Here is a 19168-nt window from a genome sequence, read left to right on the forward strand (position 1 = left end):
AACACTTCAACATACAGTGGTTTTGAGAGAGAGAGAGAGAGAGAGAGAGAGAGAGAGAGAGAGAGAGAGGAGAGATTGAGATTCTTTTGACAAATGACAAAGCACTGAAAGCCCGAGTCAAGCCATAGCCAAAACTGTGTCCTAACTTAAGTAGGTTTCCATTTTCTTTTAATAAAATCTCTCCCAAACCATCATCAGTTTTTAATCTTCCCCAGATTGCGCTTCATCTTCAGACCCTTCCTTCATCTCCAAATTTCTCCACTGGGGGCCTCACAGATGGCTTCTTCTCTGCAGGGCTTTCTGGTCTTCTTTGGGGGAAGGAGTCTTATCCTTTGAAGCCTTTGAAGCCGTGGGGACCCACTTTCCCTTTGCCTTTCCCTGGACTCGGTGTCTCTGTAGCCTTTAGCCTTGGTTTGAGCGTTTTCTTCCCTTTTCTCTCGGGTTTGGACTTCTTAACCATCTTTTTGCTTTTCGTTTTTGAACTGCCGTAGTCACTATCATCGTTGTCTTCCATTAGGAAATCTTCATCGCTGCCAGAATCTTTCTCCTGGAATGGTGCCCCATCCTCTTCCTCTGGTTCCGCCTCACTCCCCACAGCTTCCAAGAGCATCTCCCTCTGTTTAGAGGCTGCTTTAGATGCTGCCTGCCGTTGCTGGCGCACGTTCTTGTGGCCGTTTTCTTCATCTTCACTGTCCTCTGCTGAGTGAGAATCATCCTTCTTGGTCTTCACATCTTTTTCTTCTGAATCCTCACTGTCTTCGTGTGAATTCTTTCCAGATCGCCTTTTACTTTTAGCTTCTCGAGGAGATGACCGAATTTTCTTAGTTGGAAGGCCTGAATCTCTTCCATAATCTTCATCTGCATCATCTGATTCCTGAAACTGTGAATAATCAAGGACCTTCCTATTTCTGACAGGCCGAGACATGTTCGCAGTGGAGACCCCACGGAGCCGAGCCGAGGAGCAGGACGCCCCTCCCCCGCGCTCGGCACCCACCCCCTCACACCGCCTGCCGTTGCCACCCAGCCCCGAGCTGCTGGCCTCTCAGTGTCCGCTGCTCCCGGCGAGCCCCCCTCCCCGCGCTCCCCTGACTCTTCAAAAATGGATCAGGAGCAGCACTTTAAAATCTCCCATCTAAAAAAAAAAAAAAATCCCAAGATGACATGGATGCAATGTAGAAGTCTACCAGACCATCGAAGAACTAATACCGCTATTCCTCAGATTACTCCACAAAATAGAAAAGAATCTATTCCAAATTATTTTTATGAACCTAGTACTACCCTGGTTTCAAAACCAGACAAAACCCCAACAATAAAAGAAAATTATAGGCCAGTGTCTTTTTCATAGATGCAAAATTCCCAATAAAATACTTGAAAACTGATTGCAAGAGTCATGAAAAAGATTGTCCACCATGATCAAGTTGGCTTCATCCAAGAGATACAGGGATGGTTCAACATACAAATATCCATAAATGTAATCCACCACATAAATAGACTAAAGGACAGAAAGCACATGATCATCTCCTTAGATGAAGAAACAGCCTTTGACAAAACCCAGCATTCATGATAAAAGTCATGGAGAATCTTGGGATACAGGGTACATACCTCAACATAATAAAGGCAATATACAATAAGCCCACAGTCAACATGCTAAATGGAGAAATTCTAAATACTTCCAGTAAAATCAGGAATGAGACAAGGATGTCTACTCGTTCCATTCCTATTCAATACAGTGCTTGGAGTTTTAGCTAGAGCAATAAGACAAGAGAAGGCAATAAACAGGACACAAATAGGAAAAAGTCAAAGTATCCTTATTGGCAGATGATATGATTCTGTCCATAAAAGACCACAAAGACTCTACAGGAAAACTTCTAGAGCTGATAAACACATTCAGCAAAGTAGGAGAATACTCAACAATCGGTAGCTTTCCTGTACACCATCAACAAACACACTGAGAAAGAAACCAAGGAAATAATCCCATTCATGATCGTCTAAAAAAATCCTGGAATAAATATAACCAAGGAAGTAGAAGACTTGCAAGATAAACACTTTTAAGATATTGAAGAAAGGAACAAAGGAAGACATCAGGAGATGAAAATATTTCTAATGCTTTTGGAACGGTAGGATTAATACTGTGAAAATGGTCATCCTACCAAAGCAATCTACAAACTCAGTGCAATTCCCGTTAAAATTTTAACATAATTCTTCACAGAAAAAGATTTAAAACCCTCAAATTTCAGAGGGAAACATAAAAATGTCAGGATAGCCAAAAAAATTCAGAACAACAGGAGAAGAGCTGGAGGCATCCGTCGTCCTTGACTTCAGAGGCGGTGGACAGATACAAGGAAACTATTTTTCAGCACAGGAGTGCAGTTGCACATATAAACCCCACAGGACTTGTGACAGCATGCACAAGACCTGTGCAAGGCCAAGCCAGACAAAAACCCAGGGTGGAGGGAGGAGGCAGGCAAGAAACCCTAACACTAGTTGAGGCTCTATGGGCAACTGGTAGCTGCTGAGAAGGAGATTCAGTTTTCCTTGAGGGTGTGATGCCTGGAAAGTGGACCAGACTCCAAAGGATGGACCTATACCCAAGAGCATTTTGGGAACGCAAGTTAGACTCAATAGAGCTTTTTAAAAGAAAGAAAGAAAGAAAGAAAGAAAGAAAGAAAGAAAGAAAGAAAGAAAGAAAGAAAGAAAGAAAGAAAAACAGCGACTGGATTGATGGCTCAGTGGCTAAGAGCACTGGCTGCTCTCGAAGAAGAGCCAGGTTCAAATCCTAACATCCACATGGCAGTTAACAGTCAGCCATAGCTCAGCTCTGGGAGAAGTGATGCCCTCTTCTGTCCTCAGTGGGCACTGCACAGCACAGGTGCACTTACATGCAAGCATAACATTTGTACACATAAATTTTTTTAATTTAAAATTTGAAAAAGAAAAATAATAACAGTGTATGAAGTTGGGGGGTGGTAGGCTGGGGTCGGAAATGGAGAAGGGTGTCTGAAAATGACCAAAATACATTGTATGGAGCCTGGCATGGTGGTGTATGCCTTTAATCCCAGCACTTGGGAGGCAGAGGCAGGCCAGTCTCTGTGAGATGGAGGTCAGCCTTGTCTATATAGTGAATTCCAGGCCAGCTGTGACTACAGAGAGACACTGTCTTTAAAAGCCTCCCAAATACATTCTATGGAATTCTATAAAAATTGATAAAAATATTTTAAAAATGTATGAAACTATACATTTCCCTTTAAACACAATTTTAGCACTTGTTTTAATTATATTCAAAATAGTTTCTGACTTTGTATATTTGCAATTCTGTTATTCACTAACCCACATTTAAGACTGGGGTTTCCGTGGTTCTCTCACCATTATGCTCTGGCTCATCTTGAACTCCTATGACCGAGTGAGCTTCCCTCCTCAGCCTGAGTAGCTGCAACTCCAGGCACATGCCAGTGCTCTCAGGTTATATTTGTTTATTTTTTAAAAGTTCATATAACGTGCCCCTTTTAACGTTTATTTATTTATTTTTATTTTGTATGTATGAATGTTTTGAGTGCATGTATGTAAATGCACCTGTGTCATGCAATGTCTGCAGAGGCCAGAAGAGAGCATCAGATCCGCTAGAACTGGAGTGACTTGACAGTTGTTAGCCAGCATGTGTGTGCTGGGAACCGAACCTGGGTCCTCTGCAAGAGCAGCTGGTGCTCTTAGCTGCTGAGTCATCTCTCCAGCCCCTTAAACTACATTTATCTCTACATATGTCACTGTCACACATAAATGATAAATATCTTTTAAAGGGAATTTATGACTTTTTTTTTTTTTTGGTCTTTTTGAGACAGGGTCTCCCTGTAGCCTCAGCTGTCCTGGAACTCACTATGTAGACCAGGCTGGCCTTGAACTCACAGAGATCTGCCTGCCTCTGCCTCCCAAGTGCTGGGATTAAAGGCGTGTGCTACCACGCCTGGCAGGAAATTAACGACTTTTAAAAGTAACTTAGACTTACAAGAAAGTTGTAGAGTTAGTACATATTCTCTATGTTCCTTTCACTTCTATCCCACAGAGCCACAGTATAATTCCCAAAACTGTGAAATTAGCATTGGCCCAATACTGTCAACTGAATGACAGCCTTTATTCTGACTGTACAAGTTTTCCCACTAACAGTGGGAAAGTTAGTGGAGAACTTTAGTTGCTGACCTAGTAGTATCCTTGGTGACACTTGGTCCTCATAAATTCTTCAGTCTTCTCCTATCTGCCTCACTTCCTCATCCTGACTTATTTAGTAATTTATGTTAATATTGATCCATATATGCATATTTTATTCTGAGGGGTTATCTGTTATGTGTTTTGATGCTCAAATTAATTCCATTTTGGCCACTGGGGATTGAGATTGGTTCCTGTGCCCTTTACAAGTATTAATCCTTTTTTTCTGGTGTTGGCAATTGAACCCAGGGTTGTGTGTATGCCAGTCAAGTGTTTTGTTACTGAGCTACCTCTTCAGCCCGCCTCATCCTTTTTTGAGCACTTCTTTACTTTTTGGTACCACAGGATGCTCCAGGGTCCTTTTATATGCGTTCCATTCCAGCCCTGGAATTAACCTTTTCCAAGAACCTCTGTTTCTTGGGTTCGTTGCTTGTTTTAAATTGGAGAATGATATTTAGAAACTAAGATTTGGGCTGCATGTGTCCTTGTGGCTACTTGGGAGTCATTGTTTCTAGGTTAGTGCATGGAACTTGGAAACGTACATGTGTGCACTAACCCATGCACACACTTGTTTATATTTTCTTATTTGCCTGTGTAAGTGAATAGTCTTCAGATTTTTTGGCTCATATTGATATTTCAAATTCCAATTGCAGACTCCAATGTTCATTTGCTTTGGCCTTCGCCACTTGTTTACCTGTAGTTCCTCTCAGATCAGAAGACTCTTAGTTTTCAATATTTACAATTGGATCTATTTATTTGTTCAATTTTAGTTGAATATATAAAGTCATTTCAAAACTGCTGGGTTTTACATTTTGGAAAAGTAAATTTGCTAATGATAACATAGTATTTGGGCTCAGCTCTTTTTCTTTAGTATTAAAGTACTTAGGCCGGGCGTGGTGGCGCACGCCTGTAGTCCCGGCACCCGGGAGGCAGAGGCAGGCGGATCTCTGTGAGTTCAAGGCCAGCCTGGTCTACATAGTGAGTTCCAGGACAGCTGGGGCTACAGGGAGACCCTGTCTCAAAAAAGACAAGAAAAAAAAAATGGAATCATATCGCATGAGCTTTACAATCTGGCCTTTTCATTTAGCAAAATGCATGTAAGTAAGATCTATTCATGTTGTGTGGTCATCAGTACCTGCACATTGTAATATTTTGTTTTATAACTGTACTGTTGGGATGGTGTCATCTGTGCACTGACTAAAAAAAGCATCTGAGTTGTCTTCATGATTTGGAATAAAAGTGTTACCTAGACATCCACATATAGGATTTTGCATAAAAGTAAGTTTTATTTGTCTTGGATGAATACTGAAGACTGGAACAGCTTGGTCTTCTGATAGCTCTGTGCTTGATTTTATTTTTAAAATGGACAAGTGCACAGTGGCTATACAACTATTTCCATGGTTGCATTTCCTTCGTGTGTGTGTGTGTGTGTGTGTGTGTGTATGTGTGTGTGTGTGTGTTCTAGTCAGTTATTTTACCCTTTCAAGGGATTTTCTTTTCTTTTTTTTTTTTTCTTTTTGAGACAGGGTCTCCCTGTAGTCCCAGCTGACCTGAACTCACTATGTAGACCAGGCTGGCCTTGAACTCACAAGGATCCGCCTGCCTCTGCCTCCTGAGTGCTGGGATTAAAGGTGTGTACCACTATGCCTGGCTTCAAGGGATCTTCTTTAAGGGAGTGACTCAAGATAGGTTGACTAGACACTAGTGGATGAACTTGCACCAAGGGATATCTGGTTATATAAACTTGACTCAACAGATCTTAACATATACGATAGAATGCGTGAAATTCAGTGTGGGAGGGGCTATGGGAGGTGCGGGTGAGGGAATGGGTCTAAATATGATTAAGATGTATTGTATGAAATGCATACAATTTCAATAAAAATCTACACTGAAAAAGAAGTTTCAGGATTTTTGAGAAAGAGCCACACTGATTTCCACAGTAGCTGCTCCAGAGTACACCCCACTAACAGTGAATAAGTGTTCCTCTTTCCCTGCATCTTCTCCAGCATTTATTTTCTTCATGTTAGCCATTGTGACTAGGATGAGATGGAATCTCAAAGTAGTTTTAATTTGCATCTCCCTGATGTTGAACATTTTTAAAAAAGTTTTTGGCCATTCATGTTTCCTCTTTAGAAAGGGAACTAAGAAGGGAAAGAGATCTAAGGGAGGGTTGTGAAGGGGCTGGGGGTGGAGAATGAATGTAACATGAAATCAGAAGGCACCATGTAAGAGGAGTACAGGGGGATGGGGGAAGATAAACAAGAATGACGTGTGTATGAAAATGCCATTATGAAACCCAATGCTCTGTGTGCTAATGAAAAAAAAAACCAATGAATTTTTAAAGCCTTAGTCACTTATGTAATAACTGATGGTGTGAAGCTTTGTTCTTGTGATTATTTGGCAACTATATGTCTTTGGTGAAGTTTCTGTTTTGAGTTTTTTCCCATTTTAAAGGATTATTTGTTTTCTTAATATTGTGATTTGAAGGTACTTTATACATTTTGGAAACAAGTCCTTTATTAGAAATGTGGTTTATGGGGACTGGAGAGATGGCTCAGAAATACTGAGCTCTGGCTGCTCTTGCAGAGGACCCAGATTCAGTTCCCAGTACCACATGACAGCTAACAACTTTCTGTAACTCCAGTTCCAGGGAGTCTGGTGCCTTCTTCTGGCCTCTGTGTGCATTGCACAACACAGGTGTATTTATATACATGTAGACAAAACATTCATACATGTAAAATAAAAATAAATCAATCAAAAAGAAAAAAGATGTGGCTTGTATTTTCATGAAATCTCTCAATAGAATCTCACAGAGAAAACCTTTTTAACCTTGAAAAAGTCTAACTCATCTACTTTTCTTTCATGGGTCACTAGGTGAATTAGAATCTTTTGAGAATTAACCCATGAATAGCGTTGAGTTTTCCAGCACATAAAGTTGGTATATCTCTCCATTTGTTTGTATTTCTTTCATCAATTTCATCTACAGACTGTGTAGTCATTTATACATCTTTATTGCTATTGGAAATATTAATGTTGTTTGTTGCTTGTATAGAGAAATATGGCTGGCTTTTACTGACCGTCTGTCTTATGATCCCATTAAAAGTGGAAAGCTTTACGTCTTTTCTGTGTTTATATCATCTTCTCTGTAGATAGCATGCTATCTGCTACTACAGTTTTCCTTACCCCCTCTGCCTCTCTGTATCTCTTCCTTGACTTACGGCACTGGCTACGGCTCACAGTATGATACTGAATGTGCTGGATAGTTTTAGTTGTCAACTTGACACACCTGGGAAAAGGGAACCTCATTTAGGGAATTTCTTCCATCAGATTGGCCTGTGGGCATGTCTATGAGGCATTTCCATGACTGTTGAGTGATATGGGATGGCTTAGCCCACAATAGGTAGTGCCATCCCTGGGCAGAGGAGCAGCCAGTGAGCAGTTCTTCTGTGGTCTTTATTTCAGCTCCTGCTTCCAGGTTCCTGCCTCAAAGATTGACTGTGATGTGGAAGGGTAAACAAATAAACCCTTTTCTTCCCAAGTTGGTTTGGGTCAGAGTGTTTTCTCACAGTAATCAACAGCTAACTAGGACACTGAAGATATCTCTAGGTGAGAGAATATATCTTTACCTTCTTCCAAGTTGTATTAGGGAAGCAGTCTTTCACTGTTACGTTATAGTAATTTGTTGTGATGGATGACTTTACTAAGTGAAAGAAGTTCTTTTCTGCTATTAGTTTAACGAGAGCTTTCATCATGCGTGGATTTGGAATTTTGTTAAACGATTTTCTTTGTATATTGAAATAATCTCATTTTTTGCTTAGTCTGCTTATATCGTAAGATATATTGATTGAGTTTCAAATGTTGATCCAGCCTTACACTCCTGAGATGAGCTCCACTTAATTGTTACATTATTCTTTTTACAACTGCCTGAATTTAGGTTAGAGTACTGTGCTAAGGACTTTAGTATCTATGTTTATGAAAGATATTGATCTGTAGTGCCTTCCTTTATCTGGTTTGAATGTTGCAGTTACATTAGTCTAACAAAAATAAGTTGATAATTATTCTGTCCATTTTTATATTCTGAATGAGATTATGTGGAATTGCTATTAGTTCTTGCTTAAATATTTGGTAAAAGTTTTAGTCGTTAGAAGGCTTTTACCTAGGAATTAAGTTTCTGTAATAGAGAAATATCCAGTAGACAACTCAGGATGTCTACTTTCCATTGGGTAAGTTTGTTTCCAGTTATTGATTAATTAATCTAAGTTATCTAATTTATGAACAGAGGATTGTTTGTAGTATTTAGTATCTATTAATATCTAAAGTCTCTAATGCTTCTTTTGCTTTCCTGATATTGTTTTTCATATATTCTCTTTTTTTGAGGGAAAAGGTGACTAGGTAAAACGTATTCTTTCAAATAACTATTTTTTTTTTTGAGACAGAGTGTCACTATGTATCCCTTGCTAGCCTGAAATTCTGCTATGACTAGGCTGACCTCAAACTCACAGAAATCTGTTTTTACCTCCACTTTAAGCCTACATGCTGGGATTAAAGGCATCCACCACCATATCCTACTCAAGTTCAAATCACTGACTTTTGTATTCATTGATTTTTCTGTTTTTCTATTCTCAATCTCATTGATTTTTAGTCTTTAGTATTTCTTTTACTTTGTGTTTAATTTTTTTCTCCCTGGTTTATTTTTTTTTAATATTTTATTTATTATTTTTTATTTTATGTGTATGAGTTTATTGCCTGCATGTGTGTAAGTGCACTCATGTCGTGCAATGACAGAGATCTGCCTGCTTCTACCTCCTGAGTGCTGAGACTAAAGGTGTGTGCCACCATGCCTTGTTTCAATGCTGTTTTAAAAGTTCTTTTAAAAAAATTATTATTTATATTTATTTTATGTGTATGAGTGTTATGCATGCATGTATGTAAGTGCACCCATGTTATGCAGCACCTGCAAAAGCCAGGAGAGGGTGTTGGATCCCTTGGAACTGGAGTCAAGGACAGTTCATAGCCGCCCTGTGGGTGCTGGGAATTGAACCTGGGTCCTCTGCAAGAGCAGTCAGTGCCCTTAACTGCTGAGCCATCTCTCCAGCCCCATTTCCCTGGTTTCTTAAAATAGAATCCATGATTGTTTTTTTTTTGAGTAGCTCTTTTAAATTAATTTAATGCTATAAATTTAATTTTAAGTATTGCTTTTGACTGCACAAGTTTTGTTATATTTACTTTGATGTTCATTTGTTAACTGAGTTATGTCCTCAACCTCTTTACCTACCTTTTACAGAGTGAGACATTTGAAATTTACTCTTAGCTGTTTTGAAATGCATAGTACATTGTTTTTACTATAGTCACCCTATTGTATAATAGCTCTATCTCAAAATCTATTTTTTTTGTGTGGGGGTATATATATGTGTTCATGTGGATGTATGCACATGTGTGTACAGGGGCATGTGAAGGGGCAGACATCTAATCTACATTGGGTGTCTTACTGGATTACTCTCCACTTTCTTTTTTAACATTTATTTTATGAGGGGGTAGGGTATATGTACTTGAGTGTCACGCTGACAGAGTCCAAAGGTGTCAGATCCCGCTGGAGCTGGAATTACAGGCAGTGATGAGCCACTTAACGTGGGTGCAAGAACCAGACTCAGGTCTCTGTAAGAGCACTCTTCACTGCTGAGCCATCTCCCTTATTTTTTGAGACAGAGTCTCTCACTGAAGCTGGAACACATTGATTTAACTAGACTGGCTGGCTAATGAGCTCTAGGGAGCTATCTCCACACCCCCAGCACTGGGGTTACAATTGTGTGCTGCTATGCCTGGATATCCAAACTCAGCTTCTCAGGTTTGCACATCAAACATTTCACCAACTAAGCCATCTCCCATCCCTCAAACCCATTTCTTTATTGTCATCATTATTATTAATAATTATTTTATGTGTATGAGTGTATTGCCTGCATGTATGTAAGTGCATCCATGTTATGCAATATCCACAGAGGTCAGAAGAGGGTGTTGGATCTCCTGGAACTGGGTCCTCTGCAACTGGAGATACAGATGGTTGTTAGCCACCATATGGGTGTTGGGATTCGAACCTGGGTCCTCTGTAAGAGCAGCCAGTGTTTTTAACCACTGAGCTATCTCTCCAGCCCTCAATCCCATTTCTTATTTATCTGAAGCTTTGTGCCTTTTGACTAAACAGTCCCCATTCATATCTTCCCATTTTTTTTCAAATCCAAGCTCTTCCCATTCATCTTTCCCCCAAACCAAAGCCTCTGATAACCATAATCTTACTCTATGCTGAGTTTAACTTTTTTAAGTTACACGGATGAGTAGAATTGTGTTTTGCTTATTTTACTTAGTGTATGGTCCTCTAGGCTCACCTATGTTGTCAGAAATGACAGGGTCCCTACCTCTTCTAAAATGGACTACTCTTTTATTTATATATAGCACACCACTTTTTTAGCAATTGATAGACACAGCTTGACTCCATGTTTTGGCTACTGGAAATAATGTTGCCATGAGCACACAGGTGCAGACAAACTTTGACATAGTGACTTTAGTGTCTTTGGTTACATATCCAGAAGAGTGATTATAAGCTCACATGGTAGATTTACTTGTAGGGGTGTGGTCAACACCAGCGGCGGCCACTCATTTGTTCTCATGGGCGTTGAGGCTGCTCCTCCGCTTGCCCTGGGCTGAGGCCGCTCTTTTGCCTGCCCTGGGCTGAGGCCGCTCTTCTGCTCGCCTGGTGCTGAGGCAGCTCTTCTGCTTGCCCTGTGCTGCCTCCTGTCGCTGCTTCTGCCCCGTCTCAGACCCCAGGGCTGGTGAGGAGACTGTGTCAGCGGAGCCGCATTCAGACACAGGAAACCAGGTTCAGTGACACAGGTCTGCTTTATTGCAGGAAGGCACAAGCTTATATAGGGATAGTGGTCCAAACACAGCACAGCAAGTAGGATGCCTTATTAGCCTAACAGGTTTAGCGCCCTATCACAGTACAGCAAGTAGGATACCTTATTAGTATAACAGACTTAGCATAACAGACTTAATGTCCTATCACAGAATAGAGGGTAGGATGCCTCATTAGCATACTGGGTTTCAGATTACAGAGCCAGGATTCCTGGACCCTGACAGTTGCCATATCACCCTAGACTCAAGCCTGTCTCCCACATAGGGGTTTTTTAAATTTTTTATGTGTATGAGTGTTATGCCTGCATGCATGTAAATGCACCCGTGTCATGCAAAGCTGGAAGAAGCCAGAAGAGGGTGTCAGATTTCCTGGAACTGGAGTTAGAGCTCCTGGAACTGGAGTTATGGACAGTTGTTAGCCACCATGTGGGTGCTGGGAATTGAATGTGGATCCTCTGCAAGAGCAGCCAGTGCTGTTAACTGCTTAGCCATCTCTCCAGCCCCACACTTCATTCTTAAGAGCGGAAGACAAGGACTGGTTGATGACAGCAGTCTCTACCAAAGCTTTGATACCGATCAGTTATCATGTACCTATTTTCCATTTGCATATTTTCATTCAAGAAATGTCTATTCAGGTCTTTTCCCATTTAAAAAAAATCAAGTTTTCTTCTTGTTAATGATTTCTTTGGAATTCTATCCTTCAAGAGTGATGTGGCCATTGCTGTCTTGAAATCAGAGCAGCTGTGATTTACCCATGCAAGACCCTCACAAGACTGAGTCCATTAACATTCCCTTATGGAAGCAGGAAGGGCTCACAAGGTGACTCCCGATGTGACTCACAAGGCTCCTTTCCTCCCTGAGGATATAGAAGTGATAAACAGTTGTTCAGGGTGTAGAAGACTTCTTTAGCCTACAAGTTGTTCCTGTAGATAACCCGGCACTCAGGTTCCTGTGAGTAACCCAATTAAAGTCACTGGTTCCTCAGGCTAGATGGGTGGAGTTGCTTTTTTGGTTTGTGGTCAGTGCCCCATCTGGAGTGGAGATCTTATTTACATCATTCCAGAAAAGTCACATAATGTTATTTTTTTTATATTAACCTCTTATTAGAGGTGGATTACAAAGATTTTCTCTCGTTCCATGAGTTATCTTTTTATTTTGTAAGTTGGTCTTTTGCTGTGTGGCGTTTTAGTTTGAGGTGCTCTGGTTTGTCTACTTTTGCTTTTGTTGCCTGTGCTTTGAGCTCATATCCAAAAAATTGTCCATATCAGTGTTGCAGAGTTGGGGATATTGAGTGCCTGCACTTGCTTTTCTCTCTTCATGTCCAAACTACCATGAGGTGAGGACTTTCCTCTGTCCTGTGTTCCCACAGGATGTACTGCCTGCCACAGGACCACAGGCAGTGGGACTCAGCAACCATGGTTTCATGCCTCTGAAACCATGAGCCAACATAACTTTTATTTTTTAAAATTTTGATATTATGGGGCTGGAGAGATGGCTCAGCAGTTAAGAGCACTGGCTGCTCTTGCAGAGGACCCGGGTTCAATTCCCAGCACCCACATGGCCACTGACAATGTTCATGACTCAGTTCCTGACTCCAGTTCAAGGGGAATCCAACACCCTCTTCTGACCTCTACGGGCATTGCATGACACGGGTGCACTTACATACATGCAGGAAAACACTCATACACATAACATAAAAATAATAAATAAAATATTTTAAAGTTTTTTGATATTATTATCAATTTATCAGTTGAGGGACATTTAGGTTGTTTCCATTTCTTAGCTGTTGTGTTCTTCCCAGGCATGTGGGATCAAGCAACCATGGACTGAACTCTCTGAAACGATGAGCCAAAATAAAACCTTTACAGTGTTTCTGTCAGGTATGTGGGGTCACAGAAACAAGAAAAGTAACTAATATAAGAAAATGGCACCAGAACAGGAACTGTTGCTGTGATTAAGTCTTACAATGTGGTTCTTAGGCCTTTGGAACTGGCTAATGGGAGTAATTTGGAAACAATTGGTGCTGGAAGCTCGAGAAGTTCTAGAACGCTCTAAGCAGAGCTTAATGGGTGACAGTTCAGAAGGCTAGGGGACTGATAAAGATACAGACTATAATAACAACACAGCTTCCAATGGGAGCAAGGACTCTACCAGGAGTGTTTACCCAAGAATAATAAAGACTTACAGATACACATTCTTGCAGGTATTATTCATAACAGTGCTACACTGGAAACGACAGAATGACCAGCCAATGATAAATGGATAAATAAATTGTATCTAAAAGAACTATTCACACACACACACACACACACACACACACACACACACACACACACACACACACACAACCAAAATGGATGGATCTCAAAAAGTATGAAGTAAAAAAACCTACATATTGTATGACTTCATTTACACAAAATTCTGTGAAAGGCAGATGGGAACAGATTATGGGGCCAAGGTCAGAGGTCAGGGGGCAGGACTGCTGGCTGAGAGACTGGGGAGAACTGTTTTGGGCAGGAGGAAGGTTTACTATCTATCTATATGTTGGTTGTAGTTCTGGTTACACAACTATATATAACTACCAAAGTTAATCGGTGTCCTTAAAACAGGCAAATGTTACTGCCTGTAGTTTATACCTTAACAAATCTGTGGAAGAAGATATATTTCAAATGTAAAGAATGAAACAAGGCAAAGAACTAGCAATTCCAAGTGTTAGTGTGGTAACTGGAACTGTCATATATTGTTTGCCGAAGTGTAAAATTGGGCAGCCCCCCTGGGAAATAAATTGGCAGTTTCTTTCAAAGTGAAACACACACTTGCCATATTCCATTCCGGAGTATTTATTCAAGAGAAATGGAAACATATGTTCACCAAGAGACTTTACATGAGTATTAATAGCAGCTTCATGCCTCAAACTAGAAACAGCCCAAGATTCATCAGTATGTGAATGGATGAACTGTGTTGTATTCATACAATAAAACACTCCCTGACAACAGAAGAGGACAAACTCATATATGCAGCATCCTAGATGAATCTCACAAACATGCTGAGTGAAAGACTCCATGGAACAAACAGAACTGTTGTCTGGGGGGAGGGAGCTGGCTGTGAAGGGGACAAGGGAATGCGTGGAAATGGAAATGTTCTTGCTCTTGTCTGACTGTGTCGAGTGACAGGCATGTATATGTTTATCCAGATTCAATGACTGCTGAAGTCAAGGTGGGGGAATCTAACTTTACATTTGAAAGAAAATGAGGTCATCCAAGGCTTTCTGTCAACAGAAAGTTTTGATATATTATTGGAATGGGCACATAATTTGGAAGTCTGATTTTATATATTCTGTGTTAAAAATTGAAAACATAAGCCAATTTCAAAAAGCCTCATTTTTTAAAAGATGAAGTTGAAAGATAAAGACACGTTGATGAGGGTTTGATGACTGACTACTTTAACATGAACTACTTTAGCACCTTCCTGTGGATTTCCACACATGGTTCTCCCAGTGAGGAACAGTTACTCAGAGACAGAAAATTGCCCATTTTCTTCTAATTGCTGCAAAAGCAAGAATATCTTTCTATCCTCTGGGAGTATGACTGGAGCTTACATTTTCATCCAGGGCCAGTAGGCCCCTTGCTTATCTGCCTGTTTATTGTACACACAAGAAACTTAAAGCTTATTTTGATAATTTCCATGGAAGTAAAAAAAAAATCCTGTTATTTCAATTACCCAGTAATAGTCATTTAAAAAATTATTTTTCTCAATATGGATAATGGATCCACTGGCTCACTTTGGGGATGAAGGTGGCTCAGATGTGCTACATTTTGAAATGGACACTTGTTGAATGAAAAGACAGATAGATATTTATGGAGTGCCTGGCATGGGCTTGGTACCCGATGAGCAGGGTCTATTTAGTTTAACAGTAAACTTAAGTAACACAGCTAGCAGCCATTCTGGCTTTTCCCTGTAGCTAGCTGAGGGTCAGATCAAGTAAGCTGTGTGGATTTTAAGTGGTGAAATGGGATTCAAGTCTGGAATCTTCCTGACCCCCTCTACATTTTGGTATTTCTGATAAACACTGCTGCATGAGCTTGTGATCCAAAGCACACATGGGAACAGTGCCACTTCCCTTGGGTCTGAGATGGCATCATGCCTGCCTAGTCCTGTGACATATGGGCAGCTGACACCACCACCCACCTCCATCCACAAGAAGTTAGCAGTTGGTGGGATTTCTCTCTGAAGTCTTAGAAAGTCTGGGCGAAACTGTTCCTCCCTCACTTTGCAGAATGCGCACCTCTCAGCCCACCTGAAAGAGCCCACAACTTTCTTGTGAAAAGATCAGCAGAAAGTTCTCAGGGTCTTAAGAGCTTGTGTTACCCCGTCTTCTACCAAGCACATTTTACACTGGATTGAATTTCCCCTCTTTATGCAGGAACTCAGCACTGAGCACAAAAATAACACCTAGAGTCATGAATATGAAGAACACATTTTTCTTTACATTTTTGGTTGAGGCAGCAGCCCCAGGCAGGTGTGTGATTCTGCCAGAATCTGCCTGTGTCCACCGGCTCCTGATGGGACAGGGGGTGCTGGGTTGAAAGGGGTGTTTGCTGAGGCAGAGTGATGCTTTTGTGTGTGCGTGAGGCTGGGGGAGGTTCATGGCCAGGTCACAGCACAGCATTCTTTCCTTGGCCACAGCAGCACCGTGGCCCCAGCCTGAGCAGCCTGGGCAGGGGGGCGCGGGTCTTGGAAGGCAGAGCTGCAGCTGCTGTGTTTGGTTTCCCTTTGGTCCCAGGGATTTAGATAAAAGGGCTGCTTTTATTGATTGAGGGGACTGGGGGAGGGAAGGAGCTCTATAAGTCAGCGTTTGCCTTTGTGTTTTTCTAAGCAAACATTTATTGAGCGTTTACTGTGTGCCAGGCACCCTGCCAAATCTTTCTATGCATTAGCAGGTTTAATCCTTATGACAGGCCTGCTGTTATGGTTTCTTTTCAAGCTGGCAGACTAAACCTCAGAAAGGTTAAGTATTCTACCTGAGGCTGCACAGCTTATAAGTGAGAGAGTGGACCCAGCAGTCCTCTGCCCTGGATGGCTGTAACAGCCAGTTCCTCACTATTCTCTTTCTTCCCTAATCCCAGTCCACCTGCTTTTCTGTCACCTTAGTGGTCTGAGAACTCAGCCTTGTGTCATCAGTGGCTTTCCTGTCTCTAGGTACACAAATTGTGATCATCTGAATCCAGCCTCTGTTTCCCTCAGCTGTCCCTTCTAGCCACGTTCTTTCTGCTTCCTCTAGTTCATGTTGATAGATGAGGTGCCAGAGGGCAGGGCTTGTCTCTCTTCCTCCTGCTACCCAAGGGGGCTAGATGTCCTGTAATTTTCATAAAAATACATGCCCTTTTTTTCCTGTAATGTCCTAGCCACCTCTTGACTCTACCCCACCCTACCTTGCCTCATGCTAGGGTCAGGACTCTCCTACACTCTCCCATTTGCTTGGGCTCCATCCCTAAGGGAGGGCCTGGCTTAGCTGCTATTCTTTGCCTGGTCATAAAGCCACATGAAGAAATTGGCTGGTGACTGGAGGTGAAGGCACTGTCCATGGACAAGTAGGCAGAGCTCTTCTAAGCTGAGTGCATTGGTAGGCTGAGGCCAGTGGCAAAGGGTGAACCAAAAGGCCACAGTCCCGAAGGTGGGATGGGCTAGATCCTGAGCTGAGGGCTTGGCTGGCTCTGGACCGTCTTCTGAGGTGCCAGGGGACCACCTGAAGACATCAGACTTACACCAGTCACAAGCAGAGGGGCTGCTGCAGTGTGCAGGTGTTACTCTGACCAACAGGAAGCCAGTAGGGCAGGGATTATCCAATTTGAGATCACAGAGGCAGAAATGTATTCGATGCACTTGATGAAATAAATTAGGAGCCTGGCTGGGTGTTCAGGTTGCAAAAAGTCTCAGAGGTATTAGGGGAGATCACTGTTACCCACTCTAGTTAATGAGCTGATAATGCTTCCATGGAAACCCCTCGGGTGCATCCTAAGGGGAGAGCTGTCTCATTTCCTTGATGAATTCTTCTGGAGCCTCAGTATCTTCATTTGTGACCTGAAGTCCCAGCATCACATCAGGGTACCAAACAGAGTGGTGTTCAAAGCAGATTCCTCCTACCCCCCGCCCCAAGTACATAAGCTTCTCTCCATGAACAGGGCATAGCTCAGCTCTCCTGCCTGTTTTTGTCAGGCCATTGCTTTAAATGGATAGAGGGCATCTATTCTGAGTTTCAGTAGTTTGTGGGAGTGCTGAGTCTCCTGCCGTGGGAAGAAGGAAACTTTCATTTAAGGCACAGGTTGATCAATTACTCTTCGAAACCCTCATAGAGCAAAGGTACCAGTAAGTGCTGGTACCTCACTTGTGATGATGATAATTAAGGCTTCTGACAGTTGTTGAAATGTCTTCTGAACAACAGTCAAGTCTATCAGCTTGCTAACCACACGTCTATGACCATCGAGGGCAGGATGGGAATATGGGGATGAGCTCAGGCTTCTGTCAAAGAGATGAGCTGACTCCAGACTCCCTGACTCCTCCTGTGACCTTCAGCAAGTTGCTTAGGCTCATCACCTTTGCTGTAACTGGAACATTTGGTGATGACACACATTCAGTGTGTTGCACTTGAGCCTGAGAAGGAGCCCAGCCTGTTAGATTAGTGTCGACACCCTGGGGAAGTGGATCCTTCCAACCCTCTGCCTGTAGCCACCTGGAAGGCTGACCCCAAAGGACAGGTTCCTCCACTAGGTGGGCCCTGTGCTCTCAGAGCCTCTTCTGCACAGGAGGCACATGGAGGTCCTGTTAAGACCTTGGCATCCATTGTTCAATCAATCAGCCTAATCTGCCTGTTCCTTGATAAGGGGAGCGATCAGGTTTCAGGGAGATTTTCCTGGGATTACTTCTAGTAGCCGCTCAGTCTAGACAGGCCTCTCAGTTATGGGGGGTGTAGACAAAGGCGAGGACTGGGAATGCTTGGCCACGAGGCGGCCACAGATCCCCTCTGACACCTCCTCCTTCCTCCCCACCCTTCATCTTCAATTTCTCTTCCTGGGGGGCCCAAGCAGGGAGGAAACTGATTCACTAGCCTGGGGACCGTGGCCAATCTAAGAAAGTGTCCTGGGCCCCCACAGTGTGTCCAAGCCAGGCACCAAGGAACACCGTAAGATATTCCGTGGAGCATGCTTGGTGCAGGGTATGAGGAACAGATCATGTGCACTATCCTATGGGGTCCCTGGAGTGTGCTCCCTAACATGGGGATGCTTGTTGTACTCATTATACAGATGAGGATGGTTAGGCAGAGTGGTGGTGCAGCTCTACAGCTGGAAAGGAGCAGGCAGGACTGTCCTGGTGCTGAGGAGATAGGCGGGGAGGGGTCTCCTGACCCCATCTCTGCACCCTGGGACATGTAAGGGAGAAATGCTGCTTTTGTTTGTTTTTCATTCTGTTGTTTTAAGCCAGGATCTTCCTATGTAGCCCAGGCTGACCTTGAACCCACAATCTTCCTGCCTTAGCTTCCAGAGTACTGGGAGCATAGGTGCATGTGCATGAAATATTTCTGATACGTTGCTCTTTAGCATACCTTTCTTGTCACGAGAGGACCCAGAAGGTCCTAAGATGGCCCGTATGATCCATCTACACACTTCCATTCTCAGCTCCAGCATGGCTTGGCCACTTCCTTGCTATGTGACCTGGGCATGTCACTCCTGGCATCAGTGTGTACATCTGTGAGACTGGCAGACTATCAGCCCTGCTTGGCATCAAGTGAGTCACCAAAGAGAAGTTCTGTGAAATGGCCTTGGAAACTGTGAAGTGCTGTGGCAATGCTAGCCGCTTCTGACCAGGATGCTGCCACAGAATTGGCTGTAGAGAAATGAACAAATGAGTCTGGCCCTCCTAAGATGGCACTCTTGCCTTTTGCATTCTTCAACCTCCCTACTTTGCCTGGCCCTGGGGGGTCAGCCCTGATTGTCAAGTACCCTCAGGGGTCTCACTCCTTGATCACAAGAGAGGATGACACTGGAGGTCCTTCTCTCTAGTCTGGTTG

At 42.6% G+C, this 19168-nt stretch overlaps 1 pseudogene; it reads right to left on the minus strand.

Annotated features, from left to right (window-relative positions):
• Positions 1–201: 201 nt before the first annotated feature.
• Positions 202–925, minus strand: LOC103746059 (annotated as a pseudogene).
• Positions 926–19168: the final 18243 nt, after the last annotated feature.

The sequence above is a fragment of the Nannospalax galili genome, unplaced genomic scaffold, assembly GCF_000622305.1.
Source record: "Nannospalax galili isolate Female #2095 unplaced genomic scaffold, S.galili_v1.0 scaffold1830, whole genome shotgun sequence".
NCBI classification, from domain to species: Eukaryota; Metazoa; Chordata; class Mammalia; order Rodentia; family Spalacidae; genus Nannospalax; species Nannospalax galili.